This window comes from Echeneis naucrates, chromosome 2 (assembly GCF_900963305.1).
Source record: "Echeneis naucrates chromosome 2, fEcheNa1.1, whole genome shotgun sequence".
Classification (NCBI taxonomy): Eukaryota; Metazoa; Chordata; class Actinopteri; order Carangiformes; family Echeneidae; genus Echeneis; species Echeneis naucrates.
Window position 1 is genome coordinate 16,567,395 of NC_042512.1, and position 18,036 is coordinate 16,585,430.

Genomic DNA, 18,036 nt, shown 5'->3' on the forward strand with positions numbered 1-18,036 from the left:
ACAAGGGTGAAATACTGTACGACAGCATTACAGCACTTCCCAGAAAAACATTTGTCTTGCATGGAGGAAATAAGTGACAGATCTTGCCATGCTTGTGCACACCACACTGGCTCAGAGGTGCAGATACTATCAGGCCAATCAGGAGAGAAGAAGGAAATGTAAACTTGACTGTGTTCAGAGGTACAGCTAAAGAAATTCAAATTCCTCCTTTACGTGAGTTATAGAAGACTAAGAGCTTTATACAACAAATTCAAAGGAGAATTATATTTACAGATCTATATCATCTCTTCTTGTCTCCTCTAACACCCTATCAGCTTCCTCCTTCTCCCTGTACTGTATGAAGCTGCATTTTCTGGATCATTAACATAAATACATCATGCCATTATCTGATTGCTGCCGCCATATCATGTTGATTCCTAATCCACTTCCTACAACACCAGCCGTGACCAATCACAGCCTTTCTTTTTCTAAAGCAGTCAGTCACAGCTAACAGGATTGGCTGGTTGTAGTCTGAGAAGGCGAGGCTATTAGTGACTATGATAGATGGTGACGTTTTGATTGGGGTGTGTGTGTGTGTGTGTGTGTGTGTGTGTGGTGGGGGTCCATCTGGGATCTCGCTTGTGTGACCTAGATTTGGGACAGTGCTGCAAGTGAAATTAAAATTGATGTTTTGGGGGCCAGAGATTAAAGGGGACAAAAACAAGCCTGGTGTTGTCAAGGACACATTTCATCAGGTTGAATGAGTTTCACACCTGTCACTTACATCCCTTCACACAAACACACAGTGACGGAGGTGGCCAGTGAAGAAATTTGGATATACTGAATGGGAAATTTGGAAATGTTTAGGAGGAGAAGTGGTGAGCAAGCTTTTCTTGTTAAAAATAAAAACATATCCTTCCTTGGGGATATAATATAGTCTTTAAACTCTTTTCCGTTATCTGAAAAAAATATCTAAATTTAGTTTGAATTGTTATAACTCATTGAATCACACACCTTATGACCTTCTCTTTCCTAAAAGAATCCCAGGAGCTTTCCTCGATCAACAGTCATTATTGTAATACACTCTGCCTTTTCTGACCTCCTCTGTTTCCCTAATCATTTGTGTGCAGTCCCTCAATGCTCAGTGTAGTTTGAATAATGTACCTGGCTGGTGCAATTCAGTTATTGTAGCAGAATATTAAAGCTTACTGTGATTCACTTCCTTCCTTCACTGTGCTGCTTCACATCTCTGCCTTTTTCTTGAAAGTGCAATCCTGTTCATGGTATCCTATTTAATACTTAGCGCATGTGTTAATTTAATCTCATTGGTGTGGTAAAAAACATGAAATTCATGTGGGCTGATGAACCATTCATAGATGAGTACATCCTTCAAGGACTGCTTTCTTACATTATCAGTTACTCAATAATGCATTTATGTTGCCTCAAAATATGTGCTTAGGATCCCCAAGTGGAGATGAAAGTGATTAAATAGTGGTTATTCCCCAGAGTGTGAAATTATCATTGCCTCTTTGAGTGGATAAGGAGATGTTTTTAACATGAAAACAGCCCCACAGAGCTGAGGTAAGCTGCTGCATGCATGTATGACCACAGCATGTGGAATAAGCCCAAAGCCTGCAGCATCTGCATGGCTTATGGAGGGCAGCTGCAGGGGGAGTCATGTGACGGATTGAGATTGTGTCGTTTGAAGTAAACTTTTGTGAGCATTGACATGTAACTGGATGCTCTGTATCATTTCTTATCAAGAAACTCTGACTTCTTGATCCCATTTTGAACAGTTTTTCTTTCTTCTCATTTAAATATGCAGCCAATGTTTGAAGTTCCCGAGATATGATATGATACACTTTTTATTTGAAGTGGGTTTAAGGTTGTTATGTGTCTGCACATTCCCAAAGAGTCTGTGCACATGTGAAAACCCAGAGCATACCTAAAATGTTCCCGCTAGCTTATGTCACAGAAGACGGTGTTGATAATACTTCACATATGGAATTTGTGGGAATATGTTTTCAATTACATATTATTTTGAGCCCTTTGCGACATCATTGGTCATACATATAAAATGCAATCTGACACTTTTCCTGATTTGTTTACATTGATAAAGGCAGGGAGGAATTAAAAAACATGACATTAGACCTTCAAGAGCTCTCTCTCACAGATACTTCAAAATCAGGTGACCTGACTTTTAACATCTCGGTCTGCAGCAGATTATGTAGAACCCCCTGATGCATATCAAATAGCCATGACCATTTCACACTGGAACCAAGTGGTGGCTGACACCTGTGAAGCTCAGTTATCGAGCTGCACTCTAGGAGCTTCGATTTAGTCACTTTTGTGGATATTTACACATCCTCAAGTTGTCAGGGATGACCAAGAGAGTCATACGATCGAAGGAATATCATGTGAAGCAACCTATATAGTCCCTCTGCATTCAAAACTAATATTTGGAAACTTGTGCAAATATGGCAAGTTGCCATGGATACATTAATAAAAGGAAATCTGGTGTTTTGCCACTTAATCTCCAAAGTCTCATTACACGTTAAGTGGACCAGGCCACAGTGTTACATGCTGCAGTACAGCTGATCTTGATATTTGAAGAGCTAAAAATTTTGAGTAAGGCCACACTTCGGATTTATCCTGTTACAGAGCTTCCTGACAACTGGTAAAAAAAAAGTTTTAGGAACCACTTATCCCCTCCACAGGACTCCACAAGCTGCCAAGTCTCACTGAACCAATTCTGCTCATTGTCACAATTTCTGAAGTTCCCATGGCAACATTGCACTCTCATCTTATTCAGTTGGTGATTAAAGAAAGCACTGGGGTGAATAAAATGAACTCAACTGGGGTGGAAATAAGGGGAAGATGTGATCAAGAGAAAAAAAAGTATTCCAGTCTGTCTTTGTCCTTTTTGAAGGATGTTTAGATAGCAATTAGTAGTTTGCCCCTCAAGCATCTGAAGTGAGCGACTGCTGACGCTTTGAAGATCAAATTAACCAATTAAGGAGAGAGAGATAACTCTCATGAGTTATACCTCCCCATTTATTATCTAAGCCACAAACTGGTGAGATCACAGGATATTTTGAGGGCAATATAGGTCACTAATGCTATCAGCAACAGGCAACAAAGTTTTATATTAAAAGCTTTTGTTTCTCTGATTAAATGCAGCAGCATTCAAAGTTGATATCTGAGAGTTAGCATGTTTTTCTAAAGCTCCCTCAGCTGACAACACCACTGCAGCATGTCAAGGGAAACAGGAAAAGAAACAGCAACAATTCTATTGTTGCTATATTGGTCGGCATCGTGACGACCATAAACAGACCAAGCCGTAGTGTCCACTCGTCAAAGCAAAAGTAGGATATGGAAAAGTGCAGGGTTATATGGATTAGTTGAAGTAAACACAAGAACTTGCTGTCACATGTTTCTGTTTAATTCATTACTCAAACTAGCAATATTTTACCAACTTCCCTTCCTTAAGTCCCCAGTGTTTTGTAGATCAAATACTGAACCTGGATTTTCTTGATCCGTGTGATACATGGCAGGTGAACAGGATCAGTTTGAGAGCCCAGGCTGTGGCAGCCAGCTGTCACACACACACACACACACACACACACACACACGTGCACATACATAATTTCTCAGCATCTCCTGTGTGCCGAGGTATAAGTAACCTGACCTCTGAACGAAGTTGGACAATAACAGACTTGAATGGAAACGTATAGTGGCATGACATACTTGTGTAGGAATTGTTAATAATATATGTCACAGTTAAATAAACGGACAAAATTAAGGAAAAATGCCATCTGGCTAAATGGCCCCCTGCCCTCTAACCGTTAAATTAACACTGTCAAACCTGCTCTTTCCTGTGCACAAACAAGATCAAACATCCAGGACCTTTCAGAGCGACTCACACACTCCCAGCTCTCAAGTACACAGACATTTTAAGCATCCCTTAAGGCACTGTCTCCTGTCTTTATGTGTCCTGGGCTTCAAGCGACCACCACAACACGCAGTGGCTTCTTGAAATTGGGTCAAACAAAACAGACTCTCACAAGCAGCATAACCCCACTCACACACACAATTTAATGAGCTTTTCTGGTCAGCAATCAAAAAGCTGGGGTCAACACCCGTGAACCTGTTAGGTATGCCTATTTTTAAAAAAAGCCATAAAATGCTGCACTGGCTTTACTCTTAAAGCCATTTCACTTTTATTTGCTGTACATTTTAAGAGACAAAATCAAACTTTTGGTGAAGCCAAAGTTGTGCAATGCACAAAGAATAACATATTTATACCTACTGACAATAAGCAGCTCATTCATAATTATACAGATCATTAAAAAAAACAAGCTCTTTGTTTAGAAAAATAAAGTTTCTGCTTGACCATCACGCAGATGGCTCCATGACATCCATTGGCTGAGTCCTGAAGCCACTGCTCTATCATTATCATTCCTGTAATGCTGGCACTCAATTCTTCCACTCCTCATTCCCACTGAGAATATTTTCTGAGCTGAGATACCAGGTCAATGCATGCGGGAATCCCCCAGAGATTCTCACAGATGTAACTAAACCAAGAGCACAAACTGAGAGAGGCCAATTTTAAAATGTGCAAAAGAAAATGAAACAAGCTCCCTCGCCTCCTTCTCTTCTCTTACCTTCCACATGATTAAAATCCCATCATCCACAAACAAAGTGAAAAAGAGGGTAAGAAGGAGAGTTGGGGAGAGAGAAAGGAGGCTATCTTTGGCTCCCTCTCTTCTCTGTGGGAAGCAGAAACAGCGGCGGCAGCAGCAGTGGGCAGTGAAGTTGGGAGTCTCTGAGGATGTGGATACGTCTCTGTGGCTGTGTCATCACCTCTCATGACATGTTTCCTCCCCTGCCTGTGTAAGCCTTTCCATCCTGACCCGGCATAGAAAGAGAGAAAGAGAGAGAGAGAGAGAGCAGGGACAAACTAATGCACCGCCTCCCTCTTTATCTCCCCGCCCCTCCACCACCTCCTCCTTCTCTCTGCCCATCCCTCCCCCTCTGTTTCCCTCTATTCAAATATGCCAGTGGGCTGCCTTGCCTCTAAGTAGGCCAATCAGTGAACTAGTAGGGGTGGAGTTTGGCCTTCCTGTGTCTAAGTGTGACTGTGCAGTCAGATGCGTCATACACAGACACATATGCATGTGTGTATGCATATGGGTAGTTGTGTTTGCTTATTTGCAAACATGCAAACTTCCTTTGGGTGAGAAGGCCTTTATGTGCTCTGGTGGAGTTTTAATGAGCAGCTTTTCTTTCACGGTACATTTTTTTAATTTATTTTTTTTATATACATGCATAGTAACAGGAACATGCATTTGAGTCAAATTCATTTGTGAAGAAGAGAAGCAAAACGCACAATTCACAAAGTAAAATTTGATAAACAGCTTTTTTTTTTATGTTATGTATATGTCCTAACTGTATTATCCTTAATCCTTTTGGTCATGATTTACACAAATCTGACTTGGCAACAGCATTTGTCTCACATATTTGAGGGAACAGATATAAACTCAGTGTTCATCGTAAAATGGGTGCAAAAACTTTTTGTTTTTTCACACATTCCCACTTAAAACCTCTGGAATTCATGAACATTTGGTCCATTATGACCCAAAATGTTTGGTTTAAGGATCCATGTCCAGAGTTTTGAGATTCCTTTGCTCCTACCCTAAAACATACAGCAGGAATAATAGGTCTGCTTTGACAGCGCACACCCCATCTAGAGTGATTTAAAATGAGAGGAAGCCAGGAAATGGGAGGAAATCTGATATATAAGCCAGCATGCATCTGTTATCGGGATCTTTCAAATGGGACCTTTTTATGCATCATATTAAGTTTTCATCTATCGCCACATTTGCATCCATGACACATCCTTAGCTGCAGCTCACCCTTTTTTATGTCTCCCTGCTCTCTTTCTGTCTCTATCCACCTTCAAACTTCAGCTGTTTTGGCCTCTACTCATAAAAACAACACCCTCTTTTATGCGACCCACAAGGAAAGCAGCTTAAATTAATCTCCAAGATGCAAGTCAGTCATTCACCCTCCCACACAAGGCACATCGTGATGCCATAACAGCAATCTTTGATCAGCATTCATCAGCTGTCTCATTGGAAACTGTCTGCTACGCTGTCAGCAGGGCTCTCAGTCCTGGAGTTTGAGAATAAGCAATAGCAGAATAAAGCCTAAAATGGAAGCCAGACTAAAACATCATTTTGATTTCTACAGTCCATGCGACGTGAAAGCTTTGAGAGTTGGCTGCTCATTGGTCGTTCTCCACACCAAATAATCCTTTACATTTGGCCTTAGGGCAGTGAGCCATGTGGTCAAAAACATGCTTCTTATTCTGAGTGTGTTTAATTTATTCCTCTTTGTGGTGCCAGAAATTGTATTTTGGCAAAAAAAAATTAAAATAGTTTTATGCATCACATGAAACAGTTTGTTTGGGTCTGATAAGCTCCAGAGATGTAGAAAACTTAATGCACTGTTGAAACACTAACTGCTGACAGAGATGACGATAAGATAAAACGCTTTGGAATTTCAGTTTGGTCACTTAAAATGTGTTTTTTACAGCTTTGGTTGAGAGATCTCAAGTGGAGGGTGGGTAGTCGATGTAGGGAAACATTTCAACACCAAAAGATCCACTGAAATCTAGCCCATTTACAAATTCCACTGATTATGGAGATAAATTACATTACGGCTAAGAAGCACTGTGTGCAACGGCATTTTTTCATGAAACATCTCCTCCATATGCTATGCCTCCAAGAAACTAATGGATAATATTTGGATTCCATCTGTGTTTTGTGTGTGTGTGTGCTTTGGAGGGGATTCTGGCTGTGTGTTTGGAGTGGGATCAGTCGAGGTGAGGCGGCTGCTAAGGAATGTTCCTCTGGAATAGGACGAGGAAAGAGTTTCCATCTTGGGTCAGTTCTTAGCAACAGAAGGACCACAAACTTTTCACTCTCTACCAGAACATTAGGAAATGAAATGTTCCCTCAGCAGCGCAAAAATAGGAAAATATATATCCTCCACAGTGATATTGTACTCTTTGCAGCTCCCCTATTTCATAAACTATTGCTGTCGGAAAATATATCCAATACAGTGAGTCACCTAGGTCATAAACGTAACCATTAAATTTTAGGTTAAGAAAACATTTATTTTGTCTGATAGTGGTTATACCGAGACGAGCCACACTTTAAAATGAATGAGCCATGGAAAGGAGCAAGATATCATCATCATAAAAATTGACAAATAGTTTTGAAAAAAATAAAATAAAATAAATAAAGAAACAGAAGCATTTAGAGAGGGCTGTCTATGTTTCTCATTCCTCTCCAGTGTTTGTGTGAGGGCGCTGTAAATGATTACTGGTCTTTGCCATATTCTAAAGTGAAACATTGCAGGTAGTGATCACTCCAGATTCCTCATTACTGCTGACCACTAAATATGGAGCGTGTTCCTGCTGTAGTTTATTTAAGTTACACAACTTTTGTATCTATGAGTGTTAATATTTGTTTTAGTTTTGGTGGTGTTGCTGCTGCACATTGTACTGTGAGCGTCTTTTGTTGGAGTCAGTGCACCAGTCTCTCTGCAGTTCCCTAAAAAGTCTCTTAATTATCTGCAAGAAGATTCTCGACTGGCACTGATGCAAAATGCTGAGATACCGTGCAGTCATTGCATTTCACAGTACTTCTGTGTTATTTTTTTATTGTTGTCTTCTTCTTTTTTGCCCTGAGAGGTTATATAATCGCACTGTTTGGAAATACAGCGCAGACACAAGGACCCCTCTTGCATTCAAATCTCCCAGCAGAATTTGTAACTGAAGCTTTGTGATGTGTCCTCTGTCACAATACTGCAAAGTCAAGTGGCAGTTTTCACCTTGAACTATATGTTCCCAGCTTGCCCCTGGTGGTATTCCAGAGCTTCTAATGACATTGTGCAAATAGAAATGGAGGGTATTGAGTTCATTCATAATGACTTGAATTGCCCGGCTCAGTGGACATGTAAAATGTGCCAAAGATTCGCCTTGTATGTAAGATCGAAAATAAGAAAAACGACACTGAATGAGCAAATTGAATTAACTAAAGTACAGTCAAAGGAAATAATGTGCACTTTTATGTTAATTGCCAGATTTTTTTCCTCATCCCATCGTAGGAATTAAGGAAAGAGGAAATAAGAGATTGTGACAGTCAAATCTCAATATCTTTTAATCTTGTTTTTCATTGTATGCTTCACATGATACTGCATTTCCTGTAAAATGAAAGGCAGCCAAAAAAAAAAAAAAAAAAAACTTTTTTTCTGCCCCTCTGTTTCCAACCCGCTCAGAACAACTCTCCCTTTTGAAAAGCCGACTTCTACTTTGAGTTTAGAGAGGTTTTATTTTTAACAACCAAGAATGAGCGGAATGTGGTGGAGTCTGTCTTTGCTCTCGGGGTGAGACCATTACAGGGATAAAGCATGACAGGGTTATGACCAAGACCTTTTTCAGAGGGCACCATCGCTGTGGGTAGCCCAAGGTTAGTAGGATTTATAGCACACGTGTACATACACAGATGACCATAACTCTTTGATATTTGAATGGCTCCATTCAACCTCCCAGGTAACATAAATGCAAACAGACATTTGTTGTAGGCTATCCAACATTGCAGGTCAACCTCAATCCATTCAGGCACTCACATATACATAAAAATATCCATACAAACATGAGCTTTATCAGCATATTATCTTTCAGAGGCATCTTTACGACTTTGATGTACAGTGTCTTAAAAACTCCCCACTTATTGATCACTAGCTTGGATAGTACATTAGAAATGATCCATCATCCATTTATTTAGAAATGCAACCATGTCTACATTTTTGAACACCTTCATAGTCACAGTTAAGGCAGTTTTGGAAAATGTCAAACACATTTCCCCTCAAACTGACCTCTGACTTTGAAAGCAAGTTCAAATGCGGCTAGTCAAAGACTGCTTTCAATTAGTGAGGAGAAGACATACAGCTGGTACCAGCTGAGTGGAGGCTAAGGCACGGAAACGCTCTGGAAACAGATTTTAGGGGGGGAGGTGCAAGACACACAGACAGATTAAGTGATGTGGAAGAAGAGTGTTCGGGAGCAGAGAAGATAAAGAAGTCGAGGTGACGCATGTTAAAATGTCGCCGCCACATGCAGAGTAGTCAGAAATGGAGAGGGAAAGAGGAGGTGAAAATTGAAACAGTCTGGATAGATAAAAGCACAACGAGGGGTAACTTTTTGTTCTTGTGTTTTGGACTAAGTTACCCTAGAGCTGTCATCTTAAATCACTCATTTACAGCATAAATATGCATTAGTAAAACATAGATGCAGGGAATGTGTGTGTTTTTATTCATCTGTGCACATTCATGTCTATATGTGTGTGCGATCTGACGTAAAAATATTTCCTCAGGTGCTTGAGGAGATGGAAGTCGATGAGATTCACTCAGAAAACAGGACAGGGAACTGCTGTTGCTGCTTTCCAACTCCAACTTTGTGAGTTTCAGAGATATTTGATTCACTGTTGTTTGTCCCAATCTAAGTCCAAGGCAACTGAGGTCAATGCTGAATGATAAAGTCTGAATCTGCTGTAGTTTTGAACATCTTTTCCCCTGCTGGCTCCTTTCAAATGAGTTAGACTAAAAACAGTATCATCATTCTCAGATTTTAGGGTCTAGATGAAGGTATGAGCATCCTTTAGTGGTGCTGCACATTATGTATGCACACCACACGCAAACATCTAGATCTGTTACCAGAATCTGACACATTTACCAGCGGCAACAGCTCAAGGTCATTCTGTGTCACACTGAAGAGATTCACAACAACATCATCCAGGCTAAAGCAAATGTAACCACACATACATGCATCCCTGAGAGCACACACATAAATCCAAGCGGATGGACACACATTTACCCACAAACATAAACACACACACAGATGTACTCTCACGCATACACGAGCATATACGGGTGTCAGGCAGCATCATCATTAGTTGTCAGCGGACCCAGCGTGTCCTCAAACTGTCACAAAGGGAGTCGTATCCCTGGCTGCTCACCCTCAACCCAAACCAGCACCAGCTGGCTCAGTGGGAGAGCACATTATCCCACGGAAAACACTCAATCAGTCTGCAAAAACATGAGCATAAAAGCCAGAGTCTGGGATGAAATCATTGATAGATATATAACTTTATTTTCAAGTCCATTCAATTATTCTCAGATAAAGCTTTTTATAGTTAACAGGTGCCAATAACTCATCCTGTGCGATCATTAAACATCCTCACGAAGCCAAATCTTTGAGAGACAGAGACACAGCCAGTAAGACACCTTGAGTCTTTTATGTTAAGTACATACCTCCCTCCAGGCAGCTTCCTTTTTAAAGAGCCTCCTATCAGTGCCCTTTCCCAGCAACAGCAGGCAACTGTGGTGACTGAAAAAGCTGTCGTGTGGCAGACAAAATGATCAACTAGTGCCAAAGACATGGATAAATACAGGAACAAGTCAAAGAGGCGGCCTTGATGTTATATTGACTTTAGTTTGTAACCTTCTTGAAAGAAGCTTTGAATGCTGAAAGAAAAATATTGTCGGTGTTAGATTTCTCCTTCCACTTTTCCTTTTAATCAGTGTATTTTCCAGAATAATGCACCATTTATTAAAGCCAGTTCGCTATCAAGGCCAACAAATCCAGAACCAGATCATCTGTTGAGCAACAATCATATTGATTGGACTTAATAGGTTATTGAATATCATGCATCACTTGGTGAGCATCAACTGGTTCCCAGAGGTTCATCAGGGAGGCAGGTTTGTCTTTAAGCTAGTGTGCTCTTTCAGGCAGTATAGTACTTTCTATATTAAAGTTCTCTCACATAGAGAGTACAGTATATCTGCCAATTAATGTTGAGTGAAATGAGGATGTGATGAGGCATAAAAAATCTCCTCACTTCTCTCCCTTTAAGCCCAGGGTAAAGCTCATTTCATTTGAAATGGATATTTGATGGCAGGAAGAAGATCATTATGTTGCCCTTATTTTCCAGTGACTTCCAGTTCTCTCACTCACACTGAAGTCATATTTATGTCTAATATTATTCCCCTATTTAGTTCATCAACAGTCAACAGCAGTCCTGCTCCACACTGCCTGCATGGATTTTTCACTACACTCCTAGAGAGTTAAATCCAAAGTGCTTCAACCTCAACTGGAATAAAACATGGTCGTATGTCCAAGGCGATGAAATAGCTTAATGGACAGACCATAACCATTTGGCCAAATCAGCATCAGCGAGTCAACCAGACATGCCTGGAATCACTCCAGCAGGGACACGGATTCCTACTGTGGACCGAAAAACCACAGTGGCAATACTTTTGCAGCAGCCTGGGTGGAGTGTAAAGTGCAACTCCGTCGTCTGATCCCTTAGAGGCGGAGGTAATAGGAAATTGTATGTGAAGGCATTTGAAGTAACTTGTTATTTTAAAGTCATATAGTTCTGATGAGGCTGCCCCACTGTGAGAGAAATTGACTTTTTCCCAGGTGTGCCAAATGACAGCATGGAGCATGAATAAGTTATAAGTGAAAGTCAGCCTCTCCGATCTCCCCTGCTCTTGTCCCTGCAGTGTACTGCACCTCAGTGTGTGTGTGTGTGTGTGTGTGTGTGTGTGTGTGCGCTTGTGGAAATGTAATGCAAGGGTTTGTTGTGAGAAAAATATTCTGATATGTGGGTCTGTCATCACTATGACAGTGAGTGTACACATGCTGTACACACACATACTAAGCAAAAAGTGGGAACATCTCACTTTGTTTCTTGTGCATATAAAATGTAATGCATCTCCTGCAGCCATAAAAAGACTCTTGCAGGATGGTGGCCAGGGATGCAGATGCCGGCTAAATGGAGCGCAGTCAGTGAAAAATTGAACATTAATCAAACGACATGTATTTTGTATGAAGGTGGGGAGGGGTCTTCACACAGTGTGGCTACACCATAGGATGGCAATGAATTATAAATGGTGGGCTCAGTTGGATCATCAATGTTTTCAATTACTTAAAAAATCTACCGGGCTTTACTATAATTTTTAATAATTGTAAATTATCAATTTAATGGCCTCAGTCGAAGATTAACACACAAAAAAATGTTCTCTGTGACTTGAACATGTCAGTTATGTGTGTTTGTGAATATATATCAAAGTGGCCATAAAACTGCACTGATTATATATTGTGAAATTAGTTAATTTTATTTTTATTATTCCATTTCAGCTGTGCTGTTGAATGACAAAAAGAGGGCATATCGCTATAATTACACCCTGATGCAATGGAATGGCAGGGAAAGCTCCAGCAGAATCTAAATCAATTTGATCAATTTGAATTTGAGTTGCATATCAGCATATGCAACTCTGTCTGCTGAAGTTTATATTTATATTCTCCTAGTTTGATGTGTCAGAGACATTTTGCTGATATTTTCAGTGTCAGTGTTTCGTTCTCGTGTTCTTGCATTTCATTTTCATCAACTCCTCCATGATCTATTCCTGTCTATCCTGTGTGAGGTCATTAGAAGCTTGAACCTGTACCAGTCCTCACTGGGTGTGATACATTTTACACCCAAGCCATGTCATGTGTCGAGAGAGCAGCCATTTGCTATCAGCACGTGCAATTTTGAGGAGAACCTGTGAACTTCTGAATCTGACTTTTGAGTTGTTTGATATCTCTCTATCATGATTCAGTTCAGCTCCAAGTCCTTGGCAAATCTTGGTGCAGGAGACTCTCCAGGCAGAAAATGAATGACTTGTCATATTTAGAAGTAGATTGACAGACAGGTGAGCATGCAGATCGACGGGTCGTTTCCCACGGGGCAAAGCCTCTGAAAGTGAATGCCATTAGATGCCAAACTGGTTCCTAGCTCTCTCTGCATGTCCCTTGTCTCCATAAAGTTGAAGCTGTCCCCTCAGGCCGGGCCAAGATCTCATCTGTCGCCCTCTTACATCAGCCAGATAAATACTGCAAGCCACAAGCACACATGACCAACACACGCACATCTGACACACAACAGGCAAACACTCTGACCTTAGAAGTTCAATCAATAAACCACCCACGGGACCTTTTGAAAATCTTAGCCAGACATGTTGGTTACTGCCTGGCCTTGTGTGTGTGTGTGTGTGTGTGTGTGTGTTTTGGTACTGCTATCCAAAACAAACAAGAAAATCCATAAGACCATTAGTGATATTGCATTACTCTCCCTTGGAATGTACAGCTTTATACATCTCAGAACACATTATCTCTCTGCACAAAGGGATCTATTCTCACACAGCCCTGGTACGTCCTTAGAAAATGCATCGCCACCTTTTTAACACACCTAAAAGTTGCAGATGCAGAAGCTTGAAAAAGATATGAGCAGTGGATGCATAAATCAAAGTGAGCACAGAGGTGGAGATAAGCACTCTATGACCCACAAGTTTACTGTCTCACTACGCTGTTAGAGATCTAATTGAGAAGCCTCCTTCCATCTGAAGTTTCTCTGCAGTAGACCAGCAGTCTTCATCCAGTGACGCAGCTCTGGGTTTGATTAATATTAAAACATAGATACACTAAGTTAGAGCAAGAAGAACAATTTATGAGGCTGGCAGCTCGAGCAGTCTCCCTTTTGTTTCACACCCCTAACATGGATTTTCACATTTCATATGTTCAAAGGAATAATCTAAATACTTCTTGAGACAGGAAGGGGAACGTGAAGCTGTCCAGGCAGGGACGGGCAAGATTCAGCATCGAGGAGATATTTGCTCCTGCAACTGTCATGCTACTGTCATGGGGTTTTTCTGGTGAGGGATTTTTTTTTTTTTTTAAGGCATCGCAGGCATAGCGTAATTCTGTTTTATAAGAGCAAAAGAGTGGGGACACATTCCTCTTGGGGCTTTCCCTCCAGACCAATCTGAACACAAAGAGATCAAAACCCCAGTAAAGTGTCAGACTGTTGTCCTTTTTTCAGACATCCAATATTTTTTTTTTTTTTTTATTAGCGATCATAAAGGCTGACTTGTTCAATCCGCCATTAGATTTGTGTTGGGACAATATGCGCTTACAGTGCTTTTGTAAAAGATCTCCTTTTGTACATTTTCCTGACAATAATAGCTGGGTGTGTTTGGATTTCATTGGATTTATTGGGGGCTGCATTGTGAGACGTGGCATAATACATAACTCTGTCTCCATTTGTGCTCTGGCTGGCCCTTGTGTTTGTTGACTTGTGGTTTGTTTTAGAAAGATCAGATTCTCTTTCTCTTTGAGGTGAACATGTTCGAGCATAGTTTGAATCTTTGTCAGAACCCTTCAGTGTATAGTTAAAAGAATGACGGTGCACTGGAATACTTGCTGCACAGAGAAACCTGCTCTCTATAATTAGTTGGCAGCGTTTCCTGGAGTCACATGTGGGGGGGGTTGCCATGATGTAATGTCATGATACAGGGATAAAACTAAACTCGACTCCACCAGCTTTGGGATTCGCTCTCCCCACGCTGCTTTCCCAGTTTATGAAGTCTCCACGAGGACACATCGATCCACTTCTGCTTGTAGGCCATACGCTGACTCTACCGAGCTTCACAGGCACAAAGATTCTGGAAACTCGATGAGTCAATATCAGCTTCTGTTTATGCTGCCGTTCTGCAGGTGTTGTTGTACCTGTAACGTGATAAATCATCATCAAATAGTGATGATTTTGATCCCGCTCACTCCCTGTGGTCTGTATCTGCCGTCTGAATAATCATATATCTATATATATATATAATAATTGCTCATTGTTCCAGCTCTAACAGGTTTTCAGGTTTCTAGTATGGGTATAGAGTTATGGGGGAAAGATATTAAATAATACGTTTTGGAACCAAGTAAAGGTGATAAATTTGCTTCCGGTCTTCTCAGTGACCCCCTCCCCTCCACAAAATGGCTTTGTCTGTCCCTAAAAGTTCATTCTGGCTCATCATTAGCTGCAACATAATGAATCATACAGTAAATTATTGCCACTGTGATAACCTTTCAGAAAGCACTGTTACTACTATACTACTATACTACTATTTTGGCAGCTGGTTTAAACTGTTGAATTTATGAAAACACATTTTTCAATGTTTTATTCAAAAGTTTGGTGTTCAGGTTATCAGCTTTACCTGCTTACTGTACGCCTGTGTTACAATCTCATGGCAAAGAATGAAAAGATTTCATCATTACTGGGAACATTTGTGACGTGTAATAACAAACCAATTAAATAGCCAATATGAAACTTAAATTGGCAATTCAATATTTGAAAGCAATTACCTGCTTTCAAAAAATTTAATAACCTCATTATTTATTGCTGTGCAACTTAGTTTTATGCCAATCTGAGTGCAAGTTCTCATTGAGGAAGTTATCTGTACAAGTTTCCCAGCTCATTTAACCGTAGAAAGACTCGGCTATTATCCTGTCAAAGCTGGCACAAATGCCGGCTTCAAACGTATAGAAAGAAGTTGGATCACCAACCTCGCCAAATCTGCAGGCGAGCAAAAGCTGCGTGTGTTCAGCAGAGACTGAAGAGAACAGGACACTTGATTATAGTTCATGGGCCATCCCACCACCAAGTGTCTTTGGCTTTCTCAGGCTTTGTTGTTGTGCAGATAAACATTCAAGTGCCATGTTTGGTCACCCGTAGAACAAACCAGTTCATTCATACAGTCTAATACCCCCAGGGTGGATGAAAGGGGGCCATTGCAAATAAAATGCCTCTACTTCCATTTACCCCACTTTCTTTTCACCAAACTCAACCCCCTGTATTTTCTCTCCATTCAAATTCATTTTCTTGAGCTTTGGTATTAGACAGGGATTTGGCAAAGAGCCAGATTGCATCTGTTGGGGAGCTAAGACTTGAATGCCAAGCTCTTGAGACCTCAGCAGAGAGATGGGAATTTATAGCTGGAAACTCGTGGGGGTTTGGCTGGGCATGAGAAAGATTGCGCACACTGGCAGTAGATGATGCCAATGCCTCCAAGCTTGAGACCCTGCTGGGCTTCAAATACGGTGAAGCTGGTGTTAGAATTGAACACAATTTTAACATAGTGCAGAAATTTAGTATGTGAAAGGACAATGGATTTATACACACATGGATCTTTAGGTTGATAATAGTGTAGGTACACTATCTGTATTATTCATTGGTCGTGTCAGTTGAAATTCTTTTAAGATCCATTGTTTTGCAGTGAAGCATGGAAGGTGTTTGTCAATGGAACTGCACAGAATTTCATGCAGGCCAGAAGTCAGAAGCAAGCTGAACAGAGTCAAATCTTGAATAGTGAGTGAACATTTGTATGCATTAAACTGAGCCGAGAATGGATAATATTTGGATTGGAGGCGTTTTAGAGCACAAACTAAAGGTAGAAACAAATCATTTCACAGAAATCATCAAGAAATATACCATGTCAGTCAGTTACTGACTTTTATAGACAATGGATGAGGCAATGGACAAGCAACGGATATGTTTGTTTTTTTTTACCGTTTGCATATTTTTGACAACTCAAGGGAGAAGCTAGCAGACTCAAAGTGTATCTATTTATAGTAGTCTAAAAAAAATCCAAACATGAACACTCAGTTTTAGATGTACACTAAATATTAGATTTGATCTTGCATGATTGATTCTCATGATTTAAATATTCTGAGCTCACCACAGCAACTAACAGTCCCAACAAACAAGGCCCATTATACAGAGCAGCAGAGGATTGAGCCTTATGACATCTGCGCAAATGTGGAGTACTGCCTTCCAGAAAATGAACGAAAGTCCAAACAACCAATTTGTCTATTGAATTATGTATGTAGGGAACAGAGGCTAAATTGGATGATACTCTGGTATAAATAAACAAATAAACTAACAAGCCAGTGGGAAAACACAGACCAAGCATTGTGTGGCTTTGTCATATAATACAGAAGAAATATTTCTAGTCCTCTACTGTGGAAATGAAATATAACCACAATTAAATAATAGTAATAAATCACTCAAGTCCGTAATTTGTAGGAATTTTGTCATATTTGAACAATAGACTGTATTTACATTGTTTACTTATGAGAAATTGCTGTTTTGCGTTGTGATTTAACTGTTTCCACTGAAATCTAAAGCACTGTCAACTAAATGTCAATCCGAGGCGCTTATAGTTCGATAACAAAGCATTTTGAAGTACAAACAATACAAAGCAGAACAAAAGTAAAAGCCGATCACACGTTCACACACACACATTCATGTGGAAAACTAAAGACAAAGCTGCGCACAAGCTACCCTCAGACAATGACAGTAACATACACGTGCATTGAGCTCCCACGCTTGGACCACATGGGCATTCAAGCCCCCTAAACACCCCCACCCCATCACAACCCACGCCACCCCCACAATGTATGACATCCCTTTGTGCATGTGCGACAAGGGAAAAAAAGCTAAACCTATTGCCTCTAAAGGAATGGTCCCAAGGAGAGTGAATTAAGCAACAAAGGAGGCACTTACATTGAAGAGCCTCACATGGTCCTCCGACAGAAAGGGAGAGAAGCGTGCAGTGATTCCGGTGGAAAAACAATAGTGAGTAACCTTGAACAGTGTGTGTGAGGGAGAGAGAGAGGGAGGGAAAGTGAGGGAGAGAGTTAGAGAGATGAAAAAAGGTGTGAGAGAGAGGACGTAGATTCGTGCATCCACACACCCAGCGTACAAGCAAATCAAAACACTAGGATCTCTTCTTGCATCTCCCCTCCTCCTCCTCCCCCTCCCAGTCTTCAGCCACCCCCCACCCCAGTGCCTTCGGGTTTACTTGTCATGTGTTCAGGCTCAGGCGAGCGTGAAGTGAGCTGAGGAAACCAGCACTCCAAGTGCTTTGTCCAGCAGTTGGGAAACTTGTGCTTCCATTACGTGGAACATTGAGCTTCTTGGCTCCTTTTGCTTGTTTGATCTGGAGCAGATGGATTTCGAGGCAGGAGATGGCATCCAGCACCTTGGCTCATTTATCACACCTTACTGGGATCTCATCCTGAAATGAAAAACTATGCTATTGAAATAATGATGT

General features: G+C 40.8%; 1 protein-coding gene across 1 annotated transcript in view; it reads right to left on the reverse strand.

The window, feature by feature from the left end:
* Positions 1-4,882, reverse strand: part of LOC115052461 (E3 ubiquitin-protein ligase Midline-1-like) — a 30,435-nt gene extending 25,553 nt beyond the window's left edge. The window contains exon 1 of the mRNA XM_029516574.1: positions 4,644-4,882. The gene's annotated coding sequence lies outside the window, so the exon portion shown is untranslated. The remainder of the gene's footprint in view (positions 1-4,643) is intronic.
* Between the last annotated feature and the right edge of the window lie 13,154 nt (positions 4,883-18,036).